General features: G+C 36.5%; 1 protein-coding gene across 1 annotated transcript in view; it reads right to left on the reverse strand.

The window, feature by feature from the left end:
* Positions 1 to 24,804, reverse strand: part of LOC106081866 (acyl-CoA Delta-9 desaturase) — a 55,898-nt gene extending 31,094 nt beyond the window's left edge. Inside the window, exon 1 of the mRNA XM_059362827.1 lies at positions 24,763 to 24,804. The gene's annotated coding sequence lies outside the window, so the exon portion shown is untranslated. The remainder of the gene's footprint in view (positions 1 to 24,762) is intronic.
* Between the last annotated feature and the right edge of the window lie 3,063 nt (positions 24,805 to 27,867).

Consider the following 27,867-nt stretch of genomic DNA (forward strand, 5'->3'; position numbering starts at 1 on the left):
AAACGATTTCGATATCTGACAAGGTCAAATACTTAGGTGTGATCTTGGACAGGAAACTGAATTGGAAGTGTCACATTCAGAAGCGTACTGGAAGGCTCACAGATGTTGGGCAATATGTAGACGGGCCGTAGCCTCGAAACGGGGCCTGAATCCGAGGATAGTGCACTGGCTCTACAGGAGCGTGATTAGACCAATACTTACCGACGCCTCAGTAGTTTGGTGGACTGCTATGGAGAAAAAGTGCAACATAAGGACCATACAACAGGTTCAGAGAACATGTTGTCTTGGCATGGGCGGAGCAATGAAAACCACGCCCACTAGGACACTGGAGACCATTCTAGATATCCAACCTATTGACATACAGATTAAGTGTGAGGCAGCCACTGCGGCTATGAGACTTAAGGCGATGGGAGAATGGATTGAGGATGGGAGCAGCTCATACCATCGCGGTATAATCGAGGCGACGTTAGGAAACCTGGAAGGAAGGGAAAAGGTTTCCGATCGGATATTTGAGATGAACCTTGAAACCGAGTGCGAGGCACTGCTGCCATCGGCACAGTCTTGGATTGACGGAACCCTAGTATTGCCATCTGGAAGATCATGATAAACGGATGGATCAAAGCTAGAGGACAGAGTGGGCCTGGGGGTCTACATTGAGAACCCAGGGACTGAGGTGTGTTTTAGACTGCCTGACCATTATACGGTCCTGCAGGCGAAGATCCGGGCGATCACGGAAGGAGTGAAGTGGTGTGGTACTAACGTGTGTGAACATCTTTACCGACAGTAAAATTGCCATAAGGGCAATAACAACCAGGACGATAAGGTCACGAACAGTCTTGCAGTGTAAGAAATTAACGCCTTCTCTCTGAGGATGGCAAAATCTGCATCATTTGGGTGCCAGACCATAATGGAGTAAGGGGAAATGAAAGGGCAGACGATTTGGCGTTGAAGGCCAGGGAACTGCCGTCAATAAACTTAACTGGGCGACGAATGCGCATGCAACATTGTGGAACAGCGAAACGGTCGGTAGGATGGCGAAAATCCTAAGGGTAGATCCAGATAGTGAGAAGACGAGGCTATTACTGAAAGGAAGCAAGAAGGAGGTCAGTATAGCTATTGGTATCATAACGGGACACATAGGACTACGAGCTCACTTATGTAAAATCGGTGCGGCAAGTGATAGCATGTATAGGGCATGCGGGGTAGATGACGAGACGTTGGAGCATTTCCTTTGTCATTACCCGGTTTTCGCGTCCAACAGATACAGGTACTTAAGTGGAGACACAATATCAGACATGAACCAACTTAGGGGAGTAGTATTGAAAACAATTAAGGATGTTGTAAGTAGCACGGAATTCTTAAATTAAAATTTTCTTTTTAGAGTTTACTTTATAGTTTTGAGAGCGCACAACAAGCCGATGGGGTGAATTAATATCGGCACCCTCTTTTCAACCTAACCTAACCTAAGGTCTATATTAAAAAGTTTTTTAACACTTTTATATTTAATTTTTATAATTTTTTACGCATTTTAATTATCATTTATATAAAAACTATTTTAGTTTGTGTCTTAAATAGAAAGTTATAAATTTCTCGTACTCTTTTAAGGTTCGCGTTCTCAAAAATTTGCACAAACGTGTACGGAAAGTCGTTCCTTTTTGGAATAAAGGGGCCTTTTGCGCCTTTTGTGGGGCCAAGGCTTTAAATCGAGATATCGATCTATATGGCAGCCATATCTAAATCTGGACCGATCTGGGCCAAATTAAAGAAGAACGTCGAAGAGCCTAAAACAACTCACTCACCCAAATTTCAGCAAAATCGGACAATAAATGCGAACTTTATGGGCCCAAGGCCTTAAATCGAAAGATCCGTCTATATGGCAGCTATATTCAAATCTGGACCGATCTGGACCACCAAATTAAAAAATATGTTAAAGGGCCTAACCCAACTAACTGTCTCAAATTTTTACAAAATCCGATAATAAATATGGCTTTTATGGGCCTTAGACCCTATATCGGAGGATCGGTCTATATGGCAGCTATATCCAAATCTGGACCGATCTGGGCTAAATTGAAGGAGGATGTCGAAGGGCCTAACACGAAAATGAAAAATGACATCTATGCAGTAGAATCAAGTTCTGGATAAATTACCAGTACAGCCTTAAGCTGAGTATGCACCTCTTGCGAAATATTCTGTTGCAACAAACATCGATATATAAAAATCAAAATTTTCTAAAGTGCAATAAAATTCCATTAATTTTATGTAAATTTTTTATTACATTATACGATACACTTTTTTTCAGTGTGGGGCCTTTTGCGCCTTTTGTGGGGCCAAGACTTTAAATCGAGATATCGATCTATATGGCAGTTATATGTCGAAGAGCCTAACACAACTCATTCACCCAAATTTCAGCAAAATCGGACAATAAATGCGAACTATATGGGCCCAAGGCCTTAAATCGAAAGATCCGTCCATATGGCAGCTATATTCAAATCTGGACCGATCTGGACCAAAAATCAAAATTTTCTAAAGCGCAATAAAATTCCATCAATTTTGTGTAAATTTTTTATTACATTATACGATACCCTTTTGTTCAGTGTGGACTCTCTTTAGCATTGACATTTTTTCTTAACGAATCTTATAGTTTTGAGTATAAAAAGGTCTCTGCGTAAAATATTGTTTTGGTATAACAATAACATTTCTTTATAAAAATATTACAGCATCGTATTTGATTCATGCGCCACAAAAAAACTGGCTCAATTTGATAAATGTAAACAAAATTATCATTATTCGGGAAGTCGATAAAGCAGTGCATATTAAGAATTGTCACGTAAAAGAATGCAAATCAATGACAGCAATCAAAAACTTCAAGAGTCAACTATAACCAACAACATAGAGTGGTTTGTTTTAGGTACAAATGGGCAGAGACAACATGCAAAAAAAAATGCAGCTGCTGCCGCTTTTGGAGAACTTGAGCAAATATCTGAATGAAGAAAAATGAAGAACGTACTGATAGCACGAAACATTTTCTGTGAGTCTTTCGTTGAAGTTAAAAGATAAAAAAGCTTTACAATCGGACATCGTCCGGTCTAAAACAGCTTTGACATCACAATTGCCCCTCCCGTATTAAATAAGTCACAATTATTTGTGGCTGCCGGTATTTGTCGGATGTAATATTGAGGTCATATTTTTATTATTAAACAACTAAAAATGCGTTAAGTTCGGCCGGATCTAACTTTGGATACCCACCACCTCGGTGGGTAAACCACCTTTCGTCAGAATCCGGTGAAAAATGCATAATTTATGCCCACATAGAAGCTTTATCGAAATATGGTCCGATTTGGACCAAATTCGACATGGATATTGAGTGGTCTAATAAGTACAAGTCATTGTTCAATTTTGCAGAACAAAATATAGGTCTTTTTGGGAGCCATATCCAAATATTGACCGATGTGAACCATATACGACACGGATCCGATCTGGGCTAAAATGAAGAAAGTTGTCGAAGAGCCTATCACAACTCACTGTCCCAAATTTCGGGTAAATCGGATAATAAATGCGCCTTTCATGGGCCCAAGACCTTAAATCGAGAGATCGCTCTATATGGCAGCTTTATCCAAATCTGGAGCGATCTGAGCCAAATTTAAGAAGAATTTTGAAGGGCCTAACACAACACACTGTATCAAATTTCGGTGAAATCGGACAATAAATGCGACCTTAAATCGAGAGGTCACTCTATATGGCAGCTATATACAATTCTGAACCGATCAGTGCAATATTGCAAAAAGTTGTTGAGGGGCCTAACATAACTCACTGTCCCACATTTTGACAACATCGAACAGTAAATGCGCATTATATAGGCCCAAAACCTTAAATCGACAACACAACCTAACACAACACACTGTATCAAATTTCGGTGAAATCGGACAATAAATGCGACCTTAAATCGAGAGGTCACTCTATATGGCAGCTATATACAATTCTGAACCGATCAGTGCAATATTGCAAAAAGTTGTTGAGGGGCCTAACATAACTCACTGTCCCACATTTTGACAACATCGAACAGTAAATGCGCATTATATAGGCCCAAAACCTTAAATCGAGAGATTGGTTTATATGGCAGCTACATATATCTAAATCTGAACCAATCTGAGCCGAATAGAAAAATGATATTGAAGGGACCAACACAACTCACTGTCTCAAATTTTGGCAAAATCAGACAATAAATGCGCCTTTTATGGGCCCAACACCTTAAATCGAGAGATCTGTCTATATGGAAGCTATATCCAAATCTGGACCGACCTGAGCCACTTTGAAGATGGATGTCGAGTGGCCTTACGCAACTCACTGTCCCATATTTCAACAAAATCCGATAATAAATGTTCTTTTATGGGCCTAAGACTCTAAATCGGCGGATCGGTCTATATGGGGGTTATATTAAGATATATTCCGATATAGCCCATCTTCGAACAAAAAAAGAATCTGTACAATGTTTCAGCTCAATATCTCTATTTTAAAGACTGTAGCGTGATTTCAACAGACAGACGGACGGACATGGCTTGATCGTCTTAGATTTTTACGCTGATCAAGAATATATATACTTTATAGGGCTGGAAATGGATATTTCGATGTGTTGCAAACGGAATGACAAAATGAATATACCCTCATCCTTCAATGGTGAGTATAAAAAACTCACTCTGGTAGTTAGAGTGGTGTGTGTCTTGTAGCCCCTGTGCCGTGTAGCAGAATATACATATAGCAAGTTTACAGCAATCCTAATCGAGCAGAATTAAACTGACTGCTCTGACGAAACATACTTGAAACCAGTGCTACCCTTGTTTGCCGAGGGACATTAATTTCTCTAGCTGGTATGGGGAGCTGATGGTCTTCAAGAACGGCATACCTTTGGTAGCTGCTTCCCGCTTCCGTAACGATATGATCGTGAATGATATTTAAACCCGCCTGATACGCTGCTTAAACTAGAGTGTCCCTTTTGTAACTTTGAACATTTACCTAAAGGCTCTATTACACGGCATGTAGTTGTCTTATGATATGTCAAATTTAGCACACACAAGCATAAAGAAATCAGCTGTTTTTTTTTTGTCAGTCGAATGAAAGCAACCTCAAATTAAATTGTTTTTACATATTTATGATTTGATTAGCTTTCTCACAACTTAGACAATTTTTACGCATAATAGAAATCAGCTTTTGCTCAAATTTTTAGGTTATTTCATACGAAAATAACATACAGGTGTGATAGCTAAAATGATGAATCGTTTGTAAATTGACAGACAAACATTTTCAATTACAATGAATACAAAAAGTGAAATGTCATAAGACATCTACATGTCGTGTAATAGCACCTTAAAGATCACGAATGTCCAACATGACATATCTGGACGGTGGTTGCCCAACCATAAAAAAGGGTTATTTGTTTGGCTGCTATGCTGCGCTTACAAACCGGTAGATTTTGCTTATGTTTTTATCAGACGATATGCATTTGTCAAATGACATGCCATTTCTCAATCCATATGGCTTTCAATATGTAGGTCAGCTACGAATAAAGGGCGCTCTAATCGGCATATATTTGTCTTATGTATTGTAGTTTTTTTATACACATGTGTATGCAAGTACGTTGGATGAAGATAGAGATCTCTTAAATCAATGAAATTACATATTTGTTTCAACATTCAAATTTGTCATGTCATATGACAAATACAAATGGTGTAAAACAGCTGTAGACAACATCTAAATTTGTCTATGTTCAAATGATATGTTATCGTTACCATTTGGGGGATATGTAAAGAGTGATGATTCAGCATTTTATTTTATTTTTGGGATCTGCCTAACTGAGCTTGTCGGCGTATTAAAACTCCTCTGGCGTTTTAAAGCGTATACACCCACCATAGGTATGGGTGTATAATAAAATAATCTGTAACACCTCGGATTTTATATCTGCGAACTCATAAAGTAAATATATTCTAGATCGCCTTGACATTCGCCAAATCGATATATTCGACAAACCGACGGACGTCCGTCTGTCGAATCGGTCGAACGAATAAAGTTATTCGCTTGAAATTTGGCAAAGTTATTTCTTATTGATGTAGGTCGTTGAAGATTGCAAATGATCATATCGCCTCCGATTCGGATAGAGCTCCCATATATAGTGGCTGTCATAGCCAATTAAAGTTATATAGTGGTCCTTCGACTTGAATTCTTCAGCCCCCGACAGTCGCAATTCTGGTTCGATTTTGCAATTAGTGTTTTTTTTTTTTTTTTGGCTTACATACCCATATACCTGATATTGCTACCATAAATCCAATATCCTAAGTAGTTTTCTAAGGCTTGAAGCTTAAATTTTTGATTAGTTTGGCAGAATTTTGGTACGTAGAGTACAATAATCCTCAGTTCAAAAGAGCGGTCTAGTGCTAAACTGCTGATTCATCTCAGTGTATACTTAGAAAATTATCGATCATTTCAACAACCCCACAATAGGTTAATCAGTGCCGGATATTTATCGCCACATTAGGAAATTGCCCGTTTCATTTTATGGGGCTTCGATAAATTCCAAATATGACTAGTGATCTGGTTGGAACGACTTTAATAATAGTGCTCCATTAATAAAAGTGCTTTAAATTCTCTGAAAATAAATTTTGGCTATGTTCGTTGAGTCCAGAATTCAGTTCCATGATTCTAGGGCCAGTAAGATCGAACTAACAAATGGGTAATGGATAAATTGGCTTCATCTAAATTATTAGTCCACTAGTTATAAAGCGAAGCTACCGGGGCTCAAAGCTCAGCACGTTAAAGTAATTATCTTCGTACTAATAGTGGCGACATATGTGAGGTATTCAGATGTGTAATACTAATATGTTGCTCTGCAGTTCGGACTTGGCGAAATTTGCGTTTGGTGCTACCGCGGAGGACTGATGTCAAGCTTATAATTGTTTCTTGTTGTATGCTAGAGAATCCACATTGTACGTAAGTAAATCTTGTAGTTTCAAGATTTCCCGTGTGAATCCCATCGACGGTATTTTTATTTTTTTTTAATGTTGAAACTGTTGTAATGCATTTCTTTTAATTACTTTCAATTTCAAAAATCTCATCATTAACCCCACCAAATTTTGCAAAAATTTTGAACTTGATAACTAATCGTATTATTAAATTGTGTTCACTCGATCAGATTACTGTCAGACATAGATTTATTCTTAGTTTTTGAGTGTTACTAGCCAATTAGACAACACACAGTATAAAAATTACTTTATCTCAATATCTGATTGAGAATCATTTTAATGCATAATATAACACTTTAGTTAACTCATCAAACTAATGTGTTTCAATTATTGAAGGGAAGGGCTAATTTTAACATTGAGCATGTTTGACATAGTTTGTTTGCAGTAGGCACAATTTAAATTAGACAGACTATGTTTCAAACAAATCGAGAATTAGTTGCGATACAACTGCGATTGCTTAGGTGGCCACGTTCAAGTTTGAACTAAAAATATCCCAAACCTACCACGCAACTCGTGTGTCAAGATCACAAGGTCCAGAGTAATTTCAATGCCAACTGTTTAGCAAGATAGGTTCGAATGTGTATCAAGTTTTTCTATTTTATTTTTTGCCGGCATGGAAGTAAATGCAAATCGCCTATTTGAAACCAAAAATGTGTCATAGAAGCAGCGGAAGCTAAAACGAGGTGTTTCCCCATTTAATATCGGTGTTACTGTTACTACCTACCAATGGTAATCATAGTGGTAGCCATCGTTGTCATTTCTTGAATATGTAATTTAAAGAATGACAAGACATTTTTTCTTAAGAATGTTGTAGATTTTCATCGAATATATTAAAAAATATGTATATTCTATATTTAAGTTGGCAGCTAAGTGGTTTATCTTGTCAATTTTGCATACAATGAATTCGTTTAATAGACTCTTTAATATTCATACAACTAGAAAAATAAGATTGTTTTAAACTTTTGTATATCCCTTGAATATTAGGTAGTATGAGGATATTTTCATAGCCTACGAACTTAGGCCTGTAAATCATCGAAATATTGATCTGAGAACCTGCATATGACTTTCTAATTCGATTGAAGCATGCCCGTCCCTATGTCTGTCAAAAGAACGCTAATTATGTGCCAATACTTCTTATTAGTATTGTAAATGGCCCAAAATGGTCAACGGAGGCTACCGTAGCGCAGAGGTTATCATGTCCGTCTTTTACGCTGAACGCCTGGGTTTGAACCCTGATGAGAACATAAGAACAATTTTCAGTGGGGGTTATCCCCTCTTAACGCTGGCGACTTTTGTGAGGTATGGCTGGCAACTTAATAAGGCGTTAAGTTCGGCCGGGCCAACCTTTGGATACCCACCACCTAGGGTATATATGTAAATCACCTTAAGTCATAATCCGGTGAAAAATACATGCCGAATCCACAACCTCGGGTATATAGTAAACACCCTTAAATCATAATCCGGTGAAAAATACATGTATCGAAATATGGTCCGATTTGCACTAAATTCGGCACGAACATTTTACAAGTTATTGTTCAATTTTGTGGATTAAAGTGTTGGTATTTTTGGTAGCTATATATTTTGGTAGCATGTCGAAAAGCCTAACATAAGTCAATGTGTCAAATTTCGGCGAAACCGAATGAAAAATGCTCCTTTTATGGGTCCATGACCTTAAATCTAGAGATCGGTCTATATGGAAGCTATATCCAAATCTGATCCGATCTGAGCCAAATTGCAGAAAGATGTCGAGGAGCCTAACACAACTCACTGTTCCAAATTTCGGCGACATCGGACAATAAATGCGCCTTTTATGGGCCCAAAACCGTAAATCTAGAGATCGGTCTATATGGCAGCTAAAGGGTGATTTTTTTGAGGTTAGGATTTTCATGCATTAGTATTTGACAGATCACGTGGGATTTCAGACATGGTGTCAAAGAGAAAGATGCTCAGTATGCTTTGACATTTCATCATGAATAGACTTACTAACGAGCAACGCTTGCAAATCATTAAATTTTATTACCAAAATCAGTGTTCGGTTCGAAATGTGTTCATTCACCGTAACGTTGCGTCCAACAGCATCTTTGAAAAAATACGGTCCAATGATTCCACCAGCGTACAAACCACACCAAACAGTGCATTTTTCGGGATGCATGGGCAGTTCTTGAACGGCTTCTGGTTGCTCTTCACTCCAAATGCGGCAATTTTGCTTATTTACGTAGCCATTCAACCAGAAATGAGCCTCATCGCTGAACAAAATTTGTCAAAATTTGAACACATTTCGAACCGAACACTGATTTTGGTAATAAAATTCAATGATTTGCAAGCGTTGCTCGTTAGTAAGTCTATTCATGATGAAATGTCAAAGCATACTGAGCATCTTTCTCTTTGACACCATGTCTGAAATCCCACGTGATCTGTCCAATACTAATGCATGAAAATCCTAACCTCAAAAAAATCACCCTTTATATCCAAATCTGATCCGATCTGAGCCAAATTGCAGAAAGATGTCGAGGAGCCTAACACAACTCACTGTTCCAAATTTCGGCGACATCGGACAATAAATGCGCCTTTTATGGGCCCAAAACCTTAAATCTAGAGAGCTATATCCAAATCTGCACCGATCTGGGCCAAATTGCAGAAAGATGCAATTCAAATGCAAATTTGCAAATTTTGCCCATGAACATTCCACTAAGGAACAGGGGAAAACTTCTCACATATCAATGAGTGCAATCCGATTCATGTTTAAGCTCAATGATAAGCAGCCTCGGTTTTATAGCCGAATCCGAACGGGGTGCCGCAGTGCGACACCTCTTGGGAGAGAAGTTTTACATGGCATAGTACCTCGCAAATGTTGCCAGCATTAGGAGGGGAAAAATCACTGCTGAAAAATGTTTCTTATGGTCTCACCAGGATTCGAACCCAGGCGTTCAGCGTCATAGGCGGACATGCTAACCTCTGCGCAACGATGGCATCCAACATAACTCACTGCCCTAAATTTCGATGACATCAGACAATAAATGCGCCTTTTATGTGCCCAAAACCTTAAATCTAGACATCGGTCTATATGGCAGCTATATGCAAATCTGGGTCACATTGAAGAATAATGTCGAGTGATCTAATACAACTCTCTGTCCCAAATTTCAGCAAAATCGGATAATAAATGTGGCCTTAATGAGCCTAAGATCTTAAATTGGCGGATCGGTCTATATGGGAGCTATATCAAGATATAGTCCGATATAGCCCATTTTCGAACTTAACCTGCCTATGGACAAAGAAAGAATCTGTGCAAAATTTCAGCTCAATATCTCTATTTTGAAAGACTGTAGCGTGATTTCAGCAGACAGACGTACGGACGGACATGGCTTGATCGTCTAAGATTATTACGACGATCAAGAATATATATACTTCATAGGGTCGGAAATGGATATTTCGATGTGTTGCAAACGGAATGACAAAATGATTACACCCCCATCCTTCGGTGGTGGGTATAATAAAGCTCTTGTGTTTTATTTGTTTTAAATGTATAGGCGCCAAAATGGCTAAAGCTATATTCATTGTATATTACAGATAGTCTGGCGAGAGTTATCATAAGCTTGCTTGAAGGTTTTAATTCTGTTTATAGTCAAGAGCAACTGAACAGATTTTTTTTAAACATTCATCAAATGAAGAGTTTGGGGCTCTACTAGGACATAAGGTTCTTTCATATTTTACCCTACAACGATACTGTGGTACAATGTATGATTGATATAACTTGGTGAATTTGTGTGTAATACCTAAAAGAAAAGAAGAATCACCGTGATTGATCTGATCCCTTTGCAACAATTCTATGCGGTTTATTTGTACTCATTTGTACTAGAGATGGCTTATTGCATATGACCACATAACACAATTCCATTTCGCTTTAACAAAAATTATAACATAAATCTCGCAAAAACAAAATAATGGTATTGTTTGGGGGCGCCCAGTTATACTTTGCAAAGCAAGAAACGTTTTTGAAACAACAGTCTGCATAAAGGTTTTGTCGACCAAAGTACAAAACTTGTTATAAGCTGACAAGACGCATGTGAATTTTGCACAATCAGCATCAGTAATGTTATTTAATATACAATTACTACACTGGCCTCCAATATGTATGAAATATGACTTTTCAGTTACTACCTTAATTTGGAGTATACGTATATTTTCAGCTTTGCTGAAGATTATTCGTCTCTTTTTATACTCTCCACCTAGAATGGGGGTATACTAACCTCATCATTTCGTTTGCAACACATCGATATATTGGTCCAAGACCCCATAAAGTATTCATACTCTTGATCGCCATGACATTTTAAGTTGATCAAGCCATGACTGTCCGTCTGTCCGTTAGTGGAAAGCACGCTAAATTACAAAGTATTTAGTAATTTAGCGTGCTTTCCACGCTAAATTAGTAGTATTACTTCCTGGAAGTGTAAGTCAGTTGGGATTATAAATGTGCCATATCGGTCCGTATTTAGAGATAGCCCCCATACTAACCGATCTAGGATTTTTAATTCTTGAACCTCTAAAGGGAGCAATTCTTATCCGATTTGGTCGAAATTTTGCGTAAAGTGTTTTGTTTTGACTTCCAACTACTATGCCCAGTACGGTTTAAATAGGTCAAGTAAAAACGTGTTAAGTTCAGCCGGGACGAATTTTGGGAATCCACCACCATGGATTCTGCTAAAAATTTCTGCAAACATTTAAATAATTTAGACCATACATGGTACGATTGTTGGAAGTCGTAACGAAACACTGAAGCAAAATTCCACCCCAACCAATTAACAATTGCGGCTTTTAGAGGCTCAGGATGTCAAATCGGGATATCGGTTTATATGGGACCTATATAAGGTTATAGACCAATTCAGACCATACTGGGCACGATTGTTCAAAGTTGTAACAAAACACTACACAGAAAGAAATAAAAATTGGTTTCAATCACGAAATTAATGAATACAATTAATTTTTTAGTTGAAAATACTTCAATCATGAAAATTATAAAAACAATCACCGTTTGTGAAGAAGTAATTGAAAAAACTTCAAAAAAAAAGTGTTATATTCAGTTAAAAAAATTATTGAAATTATTGACATTTCAAATGATTGAATTTTTTTGAAATCTGGTTTGGCTGCCATGGGATTGCTATAAATTTACCGAAATGTGGGACAATGGACCTTCCTGCTTCCAGGCTACATTGCATGTATTATAAAAAAAGGGGTATAGGGTCTAACACCAATTTGTAACTCAAACTTTTTGGATTCAATTAAAAATACTATTGATTCAATTAACTTTTTAACTGAAAATTTTTAAATTGTAATCATGATTATGATTGAAAATTTCAGATTTATGCAAAAAAATGGCATGCCGAACATTTTGTTGATTTCTGACGCAATTTTAACCGAATCTTTATCATTGCATTCCAATTTATACTTTTACATAGGGACACATTTACTCGGTATAATGTCTAAATGGTATAAGTCCAATATAATAACATTTATTTATCGTAAATTCTTGGTCCTCAAACGAAAGAAATTTAAGGACATGGAAGAAGTTAGACGTGGTATTTATAAATATTTGTATACCCTCCACCATAGGATGGAGGTATACTAATTCCATCATTCTGTTTGAAACACCTCGAAATATGCGTCTCAGACCCCATAAATTATATATATTCTTGATCGTCATGACATTTTAAGTCGATTTAGCCATATCCGTCCGCCTGTCTGTTGAAAGCACGCTAACTTTCGAAGGAGTAAAGCTAGGAGCTTGAAATTTTTCACAAATACTTCTTATTAGTGTAGGTTGGTTGGGATTGTAAATGAGCCAAATCGGTCTATGTTTTGATATAGCTGCCATATAAACCGATCATGGGTGTTGATTTCTTGAGCCTCTATGGGGCGTAATTCTCGTCTGATTTGGCTGCAATTTTGCACGTGGTGTTTTGGTATCACTTCCAACAACCATGCTAAGTATGGTTCAAATCGATTCATAACATCGTATATCTGCCATATAAACCGATCTGGGATCTTGATTTCTTGAGCGGCTAGAGGGCGCAATTCTCATCCGAATTGGTTGAAATTTTGCATGAGGTGTTTTGTTATGACTTCCAATAACCATGCTAAGTATGGCGCAAATCAGTACATAACCTGATATAGCTGCCATATAAACCGATCTGGGTTCTTGACTTCTTGAGCCTCTAGAGGGCGCGATTTTCATCCGATTAGGCAGAACTTTTGTACAACTGCTTCTCCCATGACCAACAACATACGTGTTCAATATAGTCAGAATCGATCTATAGCTTTATGCAGCTACCATATAAACCGACCTCCCGATTTTGCTTCTTGACCCCCTACAAGGCGCAATTATTATGCGAATGGATAGAAATATTACACAATGACTTCTACAATGTTCAGCATTCAATTCATTTATGGTCCGAGTCGGACTATAACTTGATACATTTCCAATAGTGAAGAGAGGCTCACAATGGAAAGACAACTTTTTATTCTTTCTTTTAGAAAATATAAATTAAAAAATAAATATTTTAAAACAATATATTACTTGTATCTGCAATTTATTCCAACCAAATAAAAATTGTTTATTAATGCAAAATATATCAATTATTTCCTTGTATCAAATTGGTAAAAATGTTATTTGAGAGAAGGGACAACTTTTAAATAAATTGGTTTATTGAGTTAATAAACACTTTAATTGGATTTTTGAACTTGTCATAAATCCAAATTAGAAAATTGTTAATCAATGATACAAATTCATTTATAGGTCCGATTTCGGCGAATTTTTTAATTGAATGTACAAATTTCTTAATTGAACCATGTTTTTAATTTTTGCCGTGTAAGTAAAGTGTCACCAAAACGAATATTGATAATTCTATGAAAAAGACACATAAAACAATGATACAAATTCATTTATAGGTCCCATTTCGGCGAATTTTTTAATTGAATGTACAAATTTCTTAATTGAACCATGTTTCTAATTTTTGCCGTGTAAGTAAGGTGTCACCAAAACGAATATTGATAATTCTATGAAAAAGACACATAAAAATATATATTACATTAAATCAATAGTTGGGCTTACAATCAAAAATGTATTAAAAAGGTTTTTTTTTAAGAAATATGTACCAGAAGGCCAGCAACGAGAGCCATATAAAGTAGAGTTTAATCATTGTTAAAGTATTTTACTGAAAAAAAATCTTCAAACACTCGTCTAAAAATTTCAACTTGGATTTAGTCAGTTTCCCTGATATATCCACAGTAGCATTTTAAATGCATCAAATATACATTTTCTATAAAATATTTATCCCGCCATTGAGACTGCATGAGTAAAAAAATGCTTTCAATTTCAATGGTCAATTCATGCAGAGTTTAAAATTCAGCATCCAAAAAAATACGATTTCTTAAAGACGGGGCAACATAAATAATTTATGCAATTCACCTCTGAAGTTTAAGCATGTCAATAAAATTCATTTATTATGATAGTTGTGTTGGGTTGTTGTTGGTTTTTTATTGTTTATTGGCACGAATTATGTAAGAAACTAGTTTTTTTCTTGATTTTTTAGCAATTATTACTTTTTTGATAAGCATATCATTATTTGAGTAAAATAATTCATATTTTAATTTAAAAGAATTGTTTCTTGTGGTTATATTTACAATAGCAATATACCGAAGGAATTCGGAGTAAAATTGAATTTAAGTTGCCAATTAAAATTGTACAAAAATCGGTGTGAAGAAAATTAAGTCGGATGATATATGAATAGAATTATAGGGATATACTCCGATTTATTATTTACGCCAATTTATCGGTAGAAACATATAATTTTCATTTATATACATATTTTTAATGTAATGATCTAAACAAGGCTTCCGAATGTATTATTTTCTCTCGTTGAGACAATCCATACCCGATTTGTTACAGCCCATTGTTATGGATATCTTCTTCTTATATATAAAAATCAATTTGTGTTCGTTTGTTTGTTTGTGTGTTCCTTATAAACTCAAAAACGGCTGAACCGATTTTCTTGATATTTCCCTTATCCTAATTTTCAGAAACGCCAGATCTCTGTGATGGGTGGTCCGATTTAAGCAATTTAAGCGAAATTTTGTGTGCTCTCTTATAGTAACCTTAAAATAACATGTAAAAGCGTGCTAAGTTCGGCTGGGCCGAATCTTATATACCCTCCATCATGGATAGCATTTGTCAAGTTCTTTTCCCAGTGTCTCTTTTTAGGCAACCAAAAGAAGGGAAGGGTAGGAGAAAAGAATTGCTATGCTATTGGAGCTATATCAAGTTATGTTATAATAAAACACCTCAAGTTATAACAAAACACCTCTTGTAAGATTTCAACCAAATCGGATAAGAATTTCGTCCTCTAGTGGCTCAAGAAGTCAACATTCAAGATCGCTTTATATAGCAGCTATATCAGGTTATAAACCTATTTTAACCATACTTGGCACAGTTGTTGGAAGTCTTTACGAAACACGTAACATTGCGCCCTCTAGATTCTTAAGACGTCAAGACCCCAGATCGGTGTATATGGCATCTATATCAGGTTACAGACCGATTTAAACCATACTTAGAACAGTTGATAGAAATCATAAAAAACACCTTAGGCAAAATTTCAGCTAAATCGTATAAAAATTGCGCCTTGTAGTGGCTCTAAAAGTCAAGATTCAAGATAGGTTTATATGGCAGCTATATCAAAACATAGACTGATATGGTCCATTTACAATCCCAACCGACCTACACCTATAAGAAGATTTGTGCAAAATTTCATGCGCCTAGCTTCACCCAAAGTTAGCGTGCTTTCGACAGACAGACGGACGGACATGGCTAGATCGACATCAAATGTCATGAAGATCAAGAATATATATTCTTTATGGGGTCTGAGACGAATATTTCGAGGAGTTACAGAATGACGACATTAGTATACACCCATCCTATGGTGGAGGGTATACAAATTTGGTATCCAAATTTCGGCTGCAGTATCTAGCGGGGCAGCCCCACCCCCAAAACCTACCAAATATATTGGGTTGCCCAAAAAGTAATTGCGGATTTTTTAAAAGAAAGTAAATGCATTTCAATAAAACTTAGAATGAAATTTAATCAAATATACTTTTTTTACACTTTTTTTCTAAAGCAAGCTAAAAGTAACAGCTGATAACTGACAGAAGAAAGAATGCAATTACAGAGCCACAAGCTGTGAAAAAATTTGTCAACGCCGACTTTATGAAAAATCTGCAACTACTTTTTGCGCAACCCAATATATATATATATATAGACCAATCATGACAATATGGGACTCAAATAAAAGGCATTGAAGATCAGAAAACGTATTTGACATCCAATCATCGCACTATGTGTTTCGGGGACCACCTCAACCCCCAAAAACCCCTAAAATGGACATATTAACCGACCTTGGCAATATGGGACTCAAATGAGAGTTATTTGCGAGTATAATACGAATTTGGTATCCAAATGTGGGCTCAAGTTTCTGTGGGTGCACCCCTTCCCCAAAACACCGCCAAACAGGACTTATTTACTGATCATGGCAATATGGAGTTCAAATAAATGTTATTTAAGTGCAGAATACGAATCTGATATCCAAAAGAGGGACCAAGTATATGGGGGGCCGCCCCTCCCAAAAATAACCCCAAAGAGGACAAATTTACCGACCTTGGCAATATGGGACTCAAATGAAAGATCTTTGGGAGTAAAGCACGAATCTCATATCAATATTCGGTGTGTAAGCACCCCACCACCATAGCACCACCCATATAGGACGTATTTGCTGACCATTCCAATATGGGGCTGTATAAGAAGTATTTTTTGGAGTAGAACACGAATCTGATATATATTTTCATGCCAAGTCCATGAGCGGGCCGCCCCATCCCCCGAAACCGGTCATATTTGCCGTCTCTGGAAATATGGGGCTCAAATGAAAGGTATTTGGGAGTAAACTACGAATCTGATATCAACATTCGGGACCAACTGCCTAGGAGACGTCCCAACCCTCATAACATCGCCCAAAGAGGACGTATTTGCTCACCATGACAATTTTGGGTCTTAAAGGGAGTGGATCTCGATATTACAATAATAGTTTTAAGGCCCCATACCCCAAACCGGACATATTAGCTGACTTTTGCAATAAGGGATTTAAATGAAAGGTATTTGAGATTAGAAAACGAATTTGATATCAAATTTTAAGGACAATGGCAATATAGGGTTCAAATAAATGATATTTGAGAGTAATGCACGATGCTGATATATTTTCAGGGCTAAGTGTTTGGCAGACCACACCACTCCCCAAAACACCCCTAAATCGGGCATATTTACCAACCACGTCAATGTGGGGATCAAATGAAAGGTATTGGGGAGAAGTGTACGAATTTGATACCCTCTATAGGGACCAATTTTCTGGGGGTCTACCCCTTTCCTAAAACATCCCACAAACAACAATTATTTACTGACCATCGCAATATGGGGCTCAAATAAAGGTATTTGGGAATAGAATACGAATCTGATATCCATCGCAATATGGGGCTCAAATAAAGGTATTTGGGAATAGAATACAAATCTGATATCCATAATAAAATGTGGGACCATGTATTTGGGGAACCGCCCCTTTCCACAAAACACCCCCCAAAGAGTACAAATTTTGGGGCCAAATGTTTGAGGACGCCTCATCCCATAAACTCCCCTTAAACCATTGGCAATATGGGGTTTAAATAAATGGTATTTGAGAGAGGGGCACGATGCTGATAATTTTTCAGAGCCAAGTGTTTAAGGGACCACTTCACCTCCGAAAACACCCCTAAATCAGACATCATTACAATATCGAAATAAAGACTTTTAATAATGGAGTATAACTAACAACCAAATTGTAATGACCCTAAACCCTCCGAGCGAATTCATAGATCAATAAAGATCATAGGGGATTCAGATAAAGACATTTATATTGTTATACTTTTACTATATACATATATTATTTTCGTAGCATGGTATTTCACCAAAAGCTCTTTAATTGTCGAAAATAAATATTCAAAGGATAATTTTGTTCCATATAAAGTAAAACAATGCGCAGTGGAGCGGGCCCATTTCAGCTAGTATTTTATAAAATAAAAATTAAACCAAAATTATAAATTGCCAATAAAAAGTAATTCCAACTTCGACTTCTACTCTTATTTTATTTGCTGTTTGTTGCCTCTCATACATATTCCATTTTAAACGTTTGCTAAAATGTAAAAAAATCTGCATAATACATAATTCGTTTTAATCATTAACGACACGCATTGCGGAAACACCATAACGAAAAAGAGGAGCGAAAGAAGAGCAAAAAAAAACATCATTGTATAAGGAGTTGATCAAGTAACAGTTAATTTATCTGCATAGAGGTGATCGGGTCAATTGACAAATGACTTCCATCAATGAATTGAATATTTGAACATGCATAAAACTAACGTTTACGTGTTTGCAATCATGAGTTTTTCAAAATGTTTGAATAGTTAATGATATTGAAAATTAGTCGGGTTTTAACTTAACAACAAATATTGAGTGATTATTGTTAATCTTCGTTTTAAGCAGTCATCATACCCAATCTTTTCATTTCATTTATATTAAAATACTAATTTATTTATTCCAAAATAACGATTCTCCATCTAATGGTGGAACGAATCAAAAGAGAAGTTACAGATTTTTTGTTAATTCAAAGTAAATCTATATACAATATATATAATTATGAATTTGTGTTTGTATGTTTGTTTGTATGTTTGTTTGTGGGTTTGTAAATTTGTTTGTTCCGTATAGACTAAAAAACGGCTAAACTTATTTCTTTGAAATTTTCACAGATTGTGGGGAGTGGTCTGGAAGGAGCAATAGGCTATATACATTTTTGGTATTGCATTGGTGGCGGACCCTCCCCCTTACCCCAAAAGTACCAGCCAAAAATAAAAGTAGACCGATTGACACAATATGGGACTTAAATTAAAGGTATTCAAGAGTAGAGTACAAATTCCATATTAAAAATTGGGAGGCCGCCCCGACCCCAAAAACCCCCCAAAATAGGTTTATTGGACGATAATGACGAAATGGGACTCAAATGAAAGGTATTTGGGTGTAGATTACGAATATGGTCAGGAAGTACGAATTGGATCTATAATTTATTGATAACGGAAGGGGTCGGACCCTCCACCGTTACCACAAAAACACCACCCAAAATCAAAAGTGGATGTCGAATTTTAGAGGGTCACCCCACCTCCACAAAAGCGCCCAAATTGGGCTCATTAGCCAATCACGGATATATGGGACTTGATGTATTTGTTCCATATAGACTGAAAAACGGCAGAACCGATTTTCTCGAAATTTTCGCACATTGTGTAGGTTGGTCTGGAAGGAAACATAGGCTATATAATTTTTCGGTAACGGAAGGGGGACGGACCCTCCCCCTTATGCCAAAAACACAACCCTAAATCAAAAGTGGACCGATCGGGACAATATAGGTATCAAATGAAAGGTATTGGAGAGTAGAAAACGAATATGGCATTAAAATTTGAGTCTAAGTACCCATCGAACCTTCCCAACCACAAAACTCCCCCAAACAGATATATTGGACGTTCATTTCAATGTGGCGCTCAAAGGTATGAGGGAATGTTATTCGGGAGTAGATTTCGAATCTGGCATACAAAATCAAATCGAAGTATAGGGGGTCACGCCACCCCTGAAAAACGCCATTATATCCATTATGACTATATGATACTTGGCTGAACTGATTTTCTTAAAATTTGCATAGATTGTGTACGTTTGTCTGGAAGGAAACATAGGTGATATAATTTTGAGTTATCGAGTGGGGGCGGACCCTCCCCCGAAAACGCCACCCATAACCGAAAGTGGTCCGATGGGCACAATAAGGGTATCAAATGGAAGTTATAGGAGACCAGAAAACGAATATGGTATTACAATTTGGGTCCAAGTACCCAGCGGGGCCCCCCAACCCCAAAACTCCTCTTAACATATATATTCGAAGTTCATGTCAATATGGGATTCAAATGAAAAGTATTAGGCAGTTGATTACAAATATGGCATAAAACATTGGGTCCAAGTAATAGGAGGTCGCCCACCCCCAAATGGGCATATTAGCCGACCATAGCTATATGGGACTCAAATGAAAGGTATTAGGGAGTAGATTACGAATATGACATTAAAATTTGCATTCAAGTCTAGGTGGCGCTTTTCCTCCTAAAAATACATTAAATGGATTATTTGACAATTTGGGACTCAAATAAAAGGTATTTGAGAGTAGAAAACTAATTTGATATCCAATTGTGGAGCCAAGTGTTTTGGGGTATGCCCTAAACCACCCCCGTAACTGTGCTTCATTTCCGTTGGGAATAAAGAGCGTATTTGATATATATTTTCAGTGCAAAGTGCCGGTGGCCGCCCTAGCCCCAAAACACCCTCCAAAAGATATTAGAGTGTTAAAGAAGGCGCAGTGGAGTGGGCCCGGTTCGTCTAGTAAATTATATAACATTGTAAAATTTCGAATCAAAAAAAATTTTTTTTGGTCGAGTTGAAGCCCCACATTAGAGAAAATGACTAGTTACACCAATGGCCACCGGTAAAGTGCAAATAAATACTTACTTCCTAGAATATCGCCATGTAAAAGTAATTCAATGATTAATTCATGTCTCCCTTAAAAATAAGTAGTATACAAATTTTAGCGTTTGCATATCAACCAGGTTATTTAGTAATGACAGTGTTTACAGGGTATCTTGCTAAAGTAAAGAATTTTGGGAGAATTGAATGGAGTATTTCCGAAATGGGATATTTCTCCCTAAATCTTCTTTTAAGGTTTTTTCATTACCTTAACATTCAAACACAGATGAGCTTCTTTTCTATCGGCCTCTGTTTTCATATTTTATTCAGTTTAATTTTGTCTCACACCGTTAGGAAGTAATAAACAAAACGCACCTAATATTCAAGAAATCGTTGTTAAAAGAATTCATCTCAGTTATTGCGTTTAACGGATGTGCAATTTAACTGAAGTATAAGATATAAGAACTTAATTGAGTTTATTTTTGTTTTTTTACATCAACTAAGACTTCCGCTTGAGTTATAGTAAAAAGGAATAGGCGAAAACCTCCAAGTAATAAACTATTGTACTTGGTTCCTATTTCTTGTTTCTGACGACAAATAATTAAATTAAAACGATGCTTTGCCAAATTCAAGGTTACTTAAAAGGAGAAAGTTGCTTATTTTCGAAAATATTTTCCAATATCATTTCAACAAAAAATGTCAATGTCTTCTTTCAAGTTCATATAGTGATTTATATAAAGAGTGATTTATATTTTTGAAATGGAAACCAAATTAAATTCATGAAAACCAATGCACCATGGATTGCGTTTAGTAAGTTATTTTTTTCTTACACTGAAAACTTTTTTATACAAATTTTAAAGATTCAATCCAAACATAAACAAACTTTGTCTAAAGATGATAAATTTTTTAAGGAAAGATTTGAAATAGATCTTTAACTTTGCGTCTTTTTATTGCAAATTTGCCCATTAACATTCCATTAAGGAACTGGGGCAAACTTCTCACAAATCATTGAGGGTGGTCCGATTTAATTTTAAGCTCAATGATAAGGGACCTTCTTTTCATAGCCGAGTCCGAACGCCGTGCCGCAGAGCGACACCTCTTTGGGGAGAAGTTTTTACATTGCATAGTACCTTACAAATATCACCACCATTAGGAGGGAATAACCACCGCTGAAAAATTTTCTGATGCTCTCTCCAGGATTCGAACCCAGGCGTTCAGCGTCATTGGCGGACATGCTAACCTCTGCGCTAAGGTGGCCTCTTGTTATTAAAAACAAAAATCTAAAATGAAGGTCAAAAAATTGTTAGAAGTTAGGAAATTATCTTTGGGACAAGATAACAGTGTACCTTAGTTGAAGACGCAAAATAGCCTTAGAAATAGGAGCTTCTTTAAATGTTTAGTATTCTTAGGTTAAAGGTGGGTATTAATTTCTGATTTCACAGTGAAACATCAAATAAAAGAAATAGTGAAAAAAATTTGTGAAAACATTTTCATTAGCGGTTCTTCACTGATTGGAAATTTGACACGGAAGTGTGCACGAAACATTTTTCAAATAGGGTTGCCAAATAGTATTTTGCTTGTAAATAACGCTTTTTTGATGTCAAATCCCGAAATGAGAGTAGACTTCACTGAACTTCTACAATTGGTAAAACAAAGTTTTGTGAAAAATTTCACTGGTGCACGAAATTTATACCCACCTTAAGAAGCCAAGTTTAAAAAGCGAATTTTCCAAAAACATAATAATTGAACACTAATCCTTGTAGTAAACTAAGTATCAATCAGCGATCGAAATTTGAAATTGATGGCCGTGTCCGTTGGTTTATAGGAAATTAAATTTAAAGATAGTATTTTATTTATTTTTATACCCGCCACCGTAGGATAGGGGGTATATTCATTTAGTCATTCCGTTTGCAACACATCGAAATATCATATTTTTAATATCATATATAAATATCATATATATATTTCGGATCATCGTTAAAATTCTAAGACGATTGAACGATGTACATGTGTCTGTCCGTCTATCCGTCTGTCCGTCCGACTGTTATAATCACTCTACAGCCTTCAAAAATTGAGATATTGAGCTGAAAATTCTTGAACGGGGCAAATCGGATCATATTTGGATATAGCTGCCATATAGACCGATTTTCCGATAAAGGATCTAAAGCTCATAAAAGCTTTCTTTTTTATCCGAATTCCCTGAAATTTGAAATGGTAAGTAGTTTTAGGCCTCCCAACATAGGACCCAAATATGATTCAGATCGAACTATATTTAGATATAGCTGGGTAAAGGGTCTGAAGACCATAAAAGCTTTATTTTTTACCTGATTTCGCTGAAATTTGCAACAGTGGGTTATTTTAAGCCTCCCGACATCTGACCTAAATATGGATTAGATCGGTCCATATTTAGATATAGGTGTCATATAGACCTATCTCCCGATAAAGGGTCTGAAGCCCATAAAAGCTTTATTTATTACTCGATTTCTCTGATATTTAAAACAGTGGATTATTTTAAGTCTCCCGACATCTGCCGTTAATATGGTTCAGATCAGACTATATCTAGATATAGCTGTCATGTAGACCGATCTCACGATAAAGGGTCTGAAGGCCATAAAAGCTTTATTTATTACCCGATATCGCTGAAATTTAAAACAGTGGGTTATCTTAAGCCTCCCGTCATCTGACCCAAAAATGGTTCAGATCGGACTATATTTAGATAAAGTTGCCATATAGACCGATCTTCCGATAAATGGTTTGAAGGCCATAAAAGCTTTATTTTTTATCCGATTTCGCTAAAATTTAAAACAGTGAGTTATTTTTAGCCTCCTCATACCCGACCTAAATATGGTTTAGATCGGACTATATTAAGATATAGCTGCCATATAGACCGATCTGCCGATAAGGGGTCTGAAGCCAATAAAAGCTTTATTTAATACCCGATTTCGCTGAAATTTGAAACAGTTTGTTTTTCTGAGCCTCACGATATCCGACCTTAATATTGTTCAGATCGGTTTATAATTGGATATATCTGCCAAAAAGAATAAAATTTTCTTTTACAAAATTGACATATATATATTAGAAACACGTCTTAAATTAGTCCGGGCCGAATCTACACAAATAAACTTAGTTAAAAGCCACAAGTGTACTTTACGTACTTAATTTCTGCCGAATCAAACAAACATGTAAACTTCTAGGCAACGCCGTATGGTACAAAAATAAAGAACATACAATGATTAGTACCGTTTGGTACTAGCTTATTGCACAACTATTGGTTATAATACCAATCTGTTATTGGTTTCAGCACCAGACCGTTATTGGTTTTAGTGCGAAACCGTTATTGATTCTTCCCCCTTATTAACCAAAAAACCATTGAAAATAATTTTAATCCAATTTTATTTGGATTATTTATGTTGATAATTACAAAATGTAATTTTACACCGTGACCAACCTCAATTCTTTGTATTCAGCATTTGATTCCATATCCGTTGATTCACAGAAGTGGTTTTCATATGAATACACCAACACAGCATCGTTTTTCACACAAGAGACTATCATGTTTTTGATGTAGAATTTGTACAATTTCCATTTTCACCGTTTTCGAGTATTAGAACAGGTTTCTACGCACTCAAGCTCAACAACACTTCTGGTGCGATGAAATATGACACCGTCAATTCTTAAAACCCTCCTTTGTCTGGTATTGAACTGATACCAAATGGTATTAAAAATCTTTGCCAATGAATATTTTGTTCGCTTCATTGGCAAAGATTTTTATTACCAATACCTGGCGTTATTGGAAAAGTACCGTCACTTTTCTATCAGTGTATCGAGAGAACTAACAGAACTCTACGTCCAAATTTCAACCAAAGCGGACAAAAATTGCGGCTCCCAGGCGCCACTATTTGGACCATACTAGGGAAGGATGTTGGAAGGCTAAACAGAACATTAAATTTGAACCGATATAGTCTGGCATACTTCTATCGGGGCAAAATTTCGAATTGCTAACTTTACGCGTTTGATCGCTATCGTTATTTCCACAAAACGATCAAGAGCAATATTTCGGAATGACTGGACTAGCATACCCCCATCCCCCTACGATGATGGTATATTAAAGATACCAACACAGAAAAGAATACTTACAATTTAAGACTCGTAGCTTGATCTTCAGTGGGACTACATAAAGTCACAGACTATCTGGCACCGAGATTGACTGACAGAGGGTTAGCGGTTGCTTCCTTGGAAGAGAGGAGTGGGATGCGCGTGCTATTGTTTTTTAGGAGAATGAAACCTCGGTCTTCACAGATGACAGGTGTACGATTTTTTTAGTGGTGCTTGTCGTTACAATCCTCAAATCCGGCGGCTCATTGATAGACTCCGAAACTAAGCTCATAAAGTGTGTCATTGTTCTCTCGGCAATACTCCTCCAATTTCTTTTCTATTTGTTTCTGCATTGGTACCGGTATTCGGGGAAATAATGTGGAAAACCAATCCAATTTTGTTAAAAATTAGTACACCTTTTGACGAACAGTTATAGTCTGTAAAAAAAGTTATAGTCTGTAAAAAAAAGAGAGAAAAACAAGTTTAACATATTCAGATTTTCGAATCTTTTGAAAAAACGGGGAACTAAATTGATTTATGTTCTTTTGTCATATGCAATTTCACAAAAAAGCGAAGATAGGTCGATTTGACCAATTGGATAACTCTGGAACCAGAAATGTTAGAAAGACCTTGGTAAGACAGAAAGAACCGCCTTCAAGAGACACATTTATAAAAAAAATCCTGGAAAATTGTCTTAACTCGAGATAAATGGTTTTGTCAAATGTTCACAGATTTGGTTTAGGTGATACAAATATTGCTGCGTGAGGAAATATCGGAGGGATCACATATTCCTACACCGTAGGACCATTACTGTTAACTGTGTTGCCACAGCAACCTGCAACTTATTTATTATTTTCATGTTTGCGAATTGTTGTAACAGAGCTAATTCGAAAATACACCCAATACAAACATTGGTGACACCTCACAAAAACCGACCGATGCTACCGATTCAGCTCTGGCAAAAGATCTATGGTTTCCTTTCATCGCAACAGGAAACAAGAGCCCAAACAAGTAAAAACGTGCTAAGTTCCGCCGGGCCGAATCTTATATACTCTCCACCATGGATCTCATTTGTCAAGTTCTTTGAATGAGTTTTTCAAAAAGAAAAACACCAGTCATAGAAAAACACCACCGCCAATATTTCAGGGTAATCGAATAATAATTGCGCCCTCCAGAGGCTCAAAAAGTCGGTTTATATGGCAGCTATATCAGGTTATATACCGATTTAGACCATACTTGAAACATTTTTTGGAAGTCATACCAAAACGACATATGCAAAATTTCAAGCATATTGGATAAGAACTGCGCTCTCCAGAAACCCTAGAAGTCTAATTGGTAAATCGGTTTATATGGCGGTTATATGAGGATATGGACTGACTGTGACAGACCAGACTTGACACAGTTGTAGGAAATCAAAATAAAACAATTCATGCAATATTGCAAATCGGATAAGAATCAAGTCAAGACCCAAGATCAGTTTATATGGCAGCTATATCAGGTTACCAATCGATTTTTATTCCGATAGGAATAGCGTCGTCTATAGGCTCAAAAAGTCTAATCGGGAGATCGATTTATATGGTGGCTATATTAGGTAATGGACTGATTTAGACTATACTTGGCACAGTTGTTGGGAGTCATACTAGAACACTTCATGCACAATTTCAGCCAAATCGGATAAATATTGCGCCCTCTAGAAGCTCTAGAACTCAAGACCCAAGATCGGTTTATATAGCAGCTATATCAGGTTATCAACCGATTTTTGACCAGTGTTTGCACAGTTGTCGGAAGTGATACCAAAACACTACGTGCAAATTTTTCAGCCAAACCGGGTAAGAATTGCGTCCTCCAGAAGCTCAAGAAGTCAAGACCCCAGATCGGTTTATATGGCAGCTATATCAAAACATAGACCAATTTGGCCTATTTACAACCCACCTACACTAAAAGAAGTATTTGAGAAAAATTTCAAGCGCCTAGCTTTACTCCTTCGAAAGATAGCGTGCTTTCGACAGACGAACGAACGGACAGACGGACGGACATGGCTAGATCGACTTAAAATGTCATAACGATCAAGAATATATATACTTTTTGGGGTCCTGGTGCATATTTCGAGGTGTTACAAACGGAATGACGAAATTAGTATACCCCCCATCCGGCGGTTCAAAACTGGTTGCTACGGCATTGATGAGGTGTTAGTAACAACTATCTATGTAGATGACATCAGTAGTCATAGTTGAGAATTTGGTTACTACTTGGTTTGCTGTTTCATAAAAGGGCCTGTTTCAATAAAGTCTACTAACATAGAAAGGCTTTTTTCAAAAGCCATACCCGATTAATAAACGCCTGAGGATACAAATAAATTTTTGCAAACATATTAAACACAAATCATATAGAATTGCAAACGAGTTATTGCGAGTTGAATGGAAACATTCATCATAGAAATTGGCCATAAAGAATCGCATAAACGCTATTCTTTGTTTTGAATTCACATTTCCGATAAGTTCTTTAGCATCATAAACCGCCGCATGACAATAGATCGCTTCATCAATAAACCCCAAGAAAAATCTGCCAAAATGTGTATTTTATTAATAACCAGAACAAAGTAAATAAAACGACGATATGATAAAGAGTCTTCTTCATGTGTGATGGCGCGTTTTCAGTCATAGATGAATTGGTACCAGTTTGTTGGAACCGACTCGAACTTGAACCTCAATTTTTCTGTCCGAGTGAAAAAAAAAACCGTTAAGAACAACTGCAACCAAAAAAAAAAACTTATTCCACTTGCTTTAAACAAATTACCACATACGTTTTTTTATTGTGATGAAAAATATCGCATAAAGCGTAAATCATTAATAATTATTATATAATAATATGCATAAAAACCCAAAGACATCATCATAAGCAATGATTTTGGATGGTGTTGGCAAGGAGCATGACATGGCATTTTTTCGAACAAGAAAAGAATTTCCTCTAGTTATTTTGTGGCCCATACTTAAAATTAATTTGCAAACCGATTTGAACTTGGATTTCATTTCTTGACCTTCAGTCTTAGACCAATTTATAACACAGGTTTTTGGCTAGTTAGTATAGCAGATTCCATTTATTTTCTTTCAGAATTTGTATCCGGTATATTGAAGAGCTCTCTATAAA

The sequence above is a fragment of the Stomoxys calcitrans genome, chromosome 2 (genome assembly GCF_963082655.1).
Source record: "Stomoxys calcitrans chromosome 2, idStoCalc2.1, whole genome shotgun sequence".
Lineage (NCBI taxonomy): Eukaryota > Metazoa > Arthropoda > Insecta > Diptera > Muscidae > Stomoxys > Stomoxys calcitrans.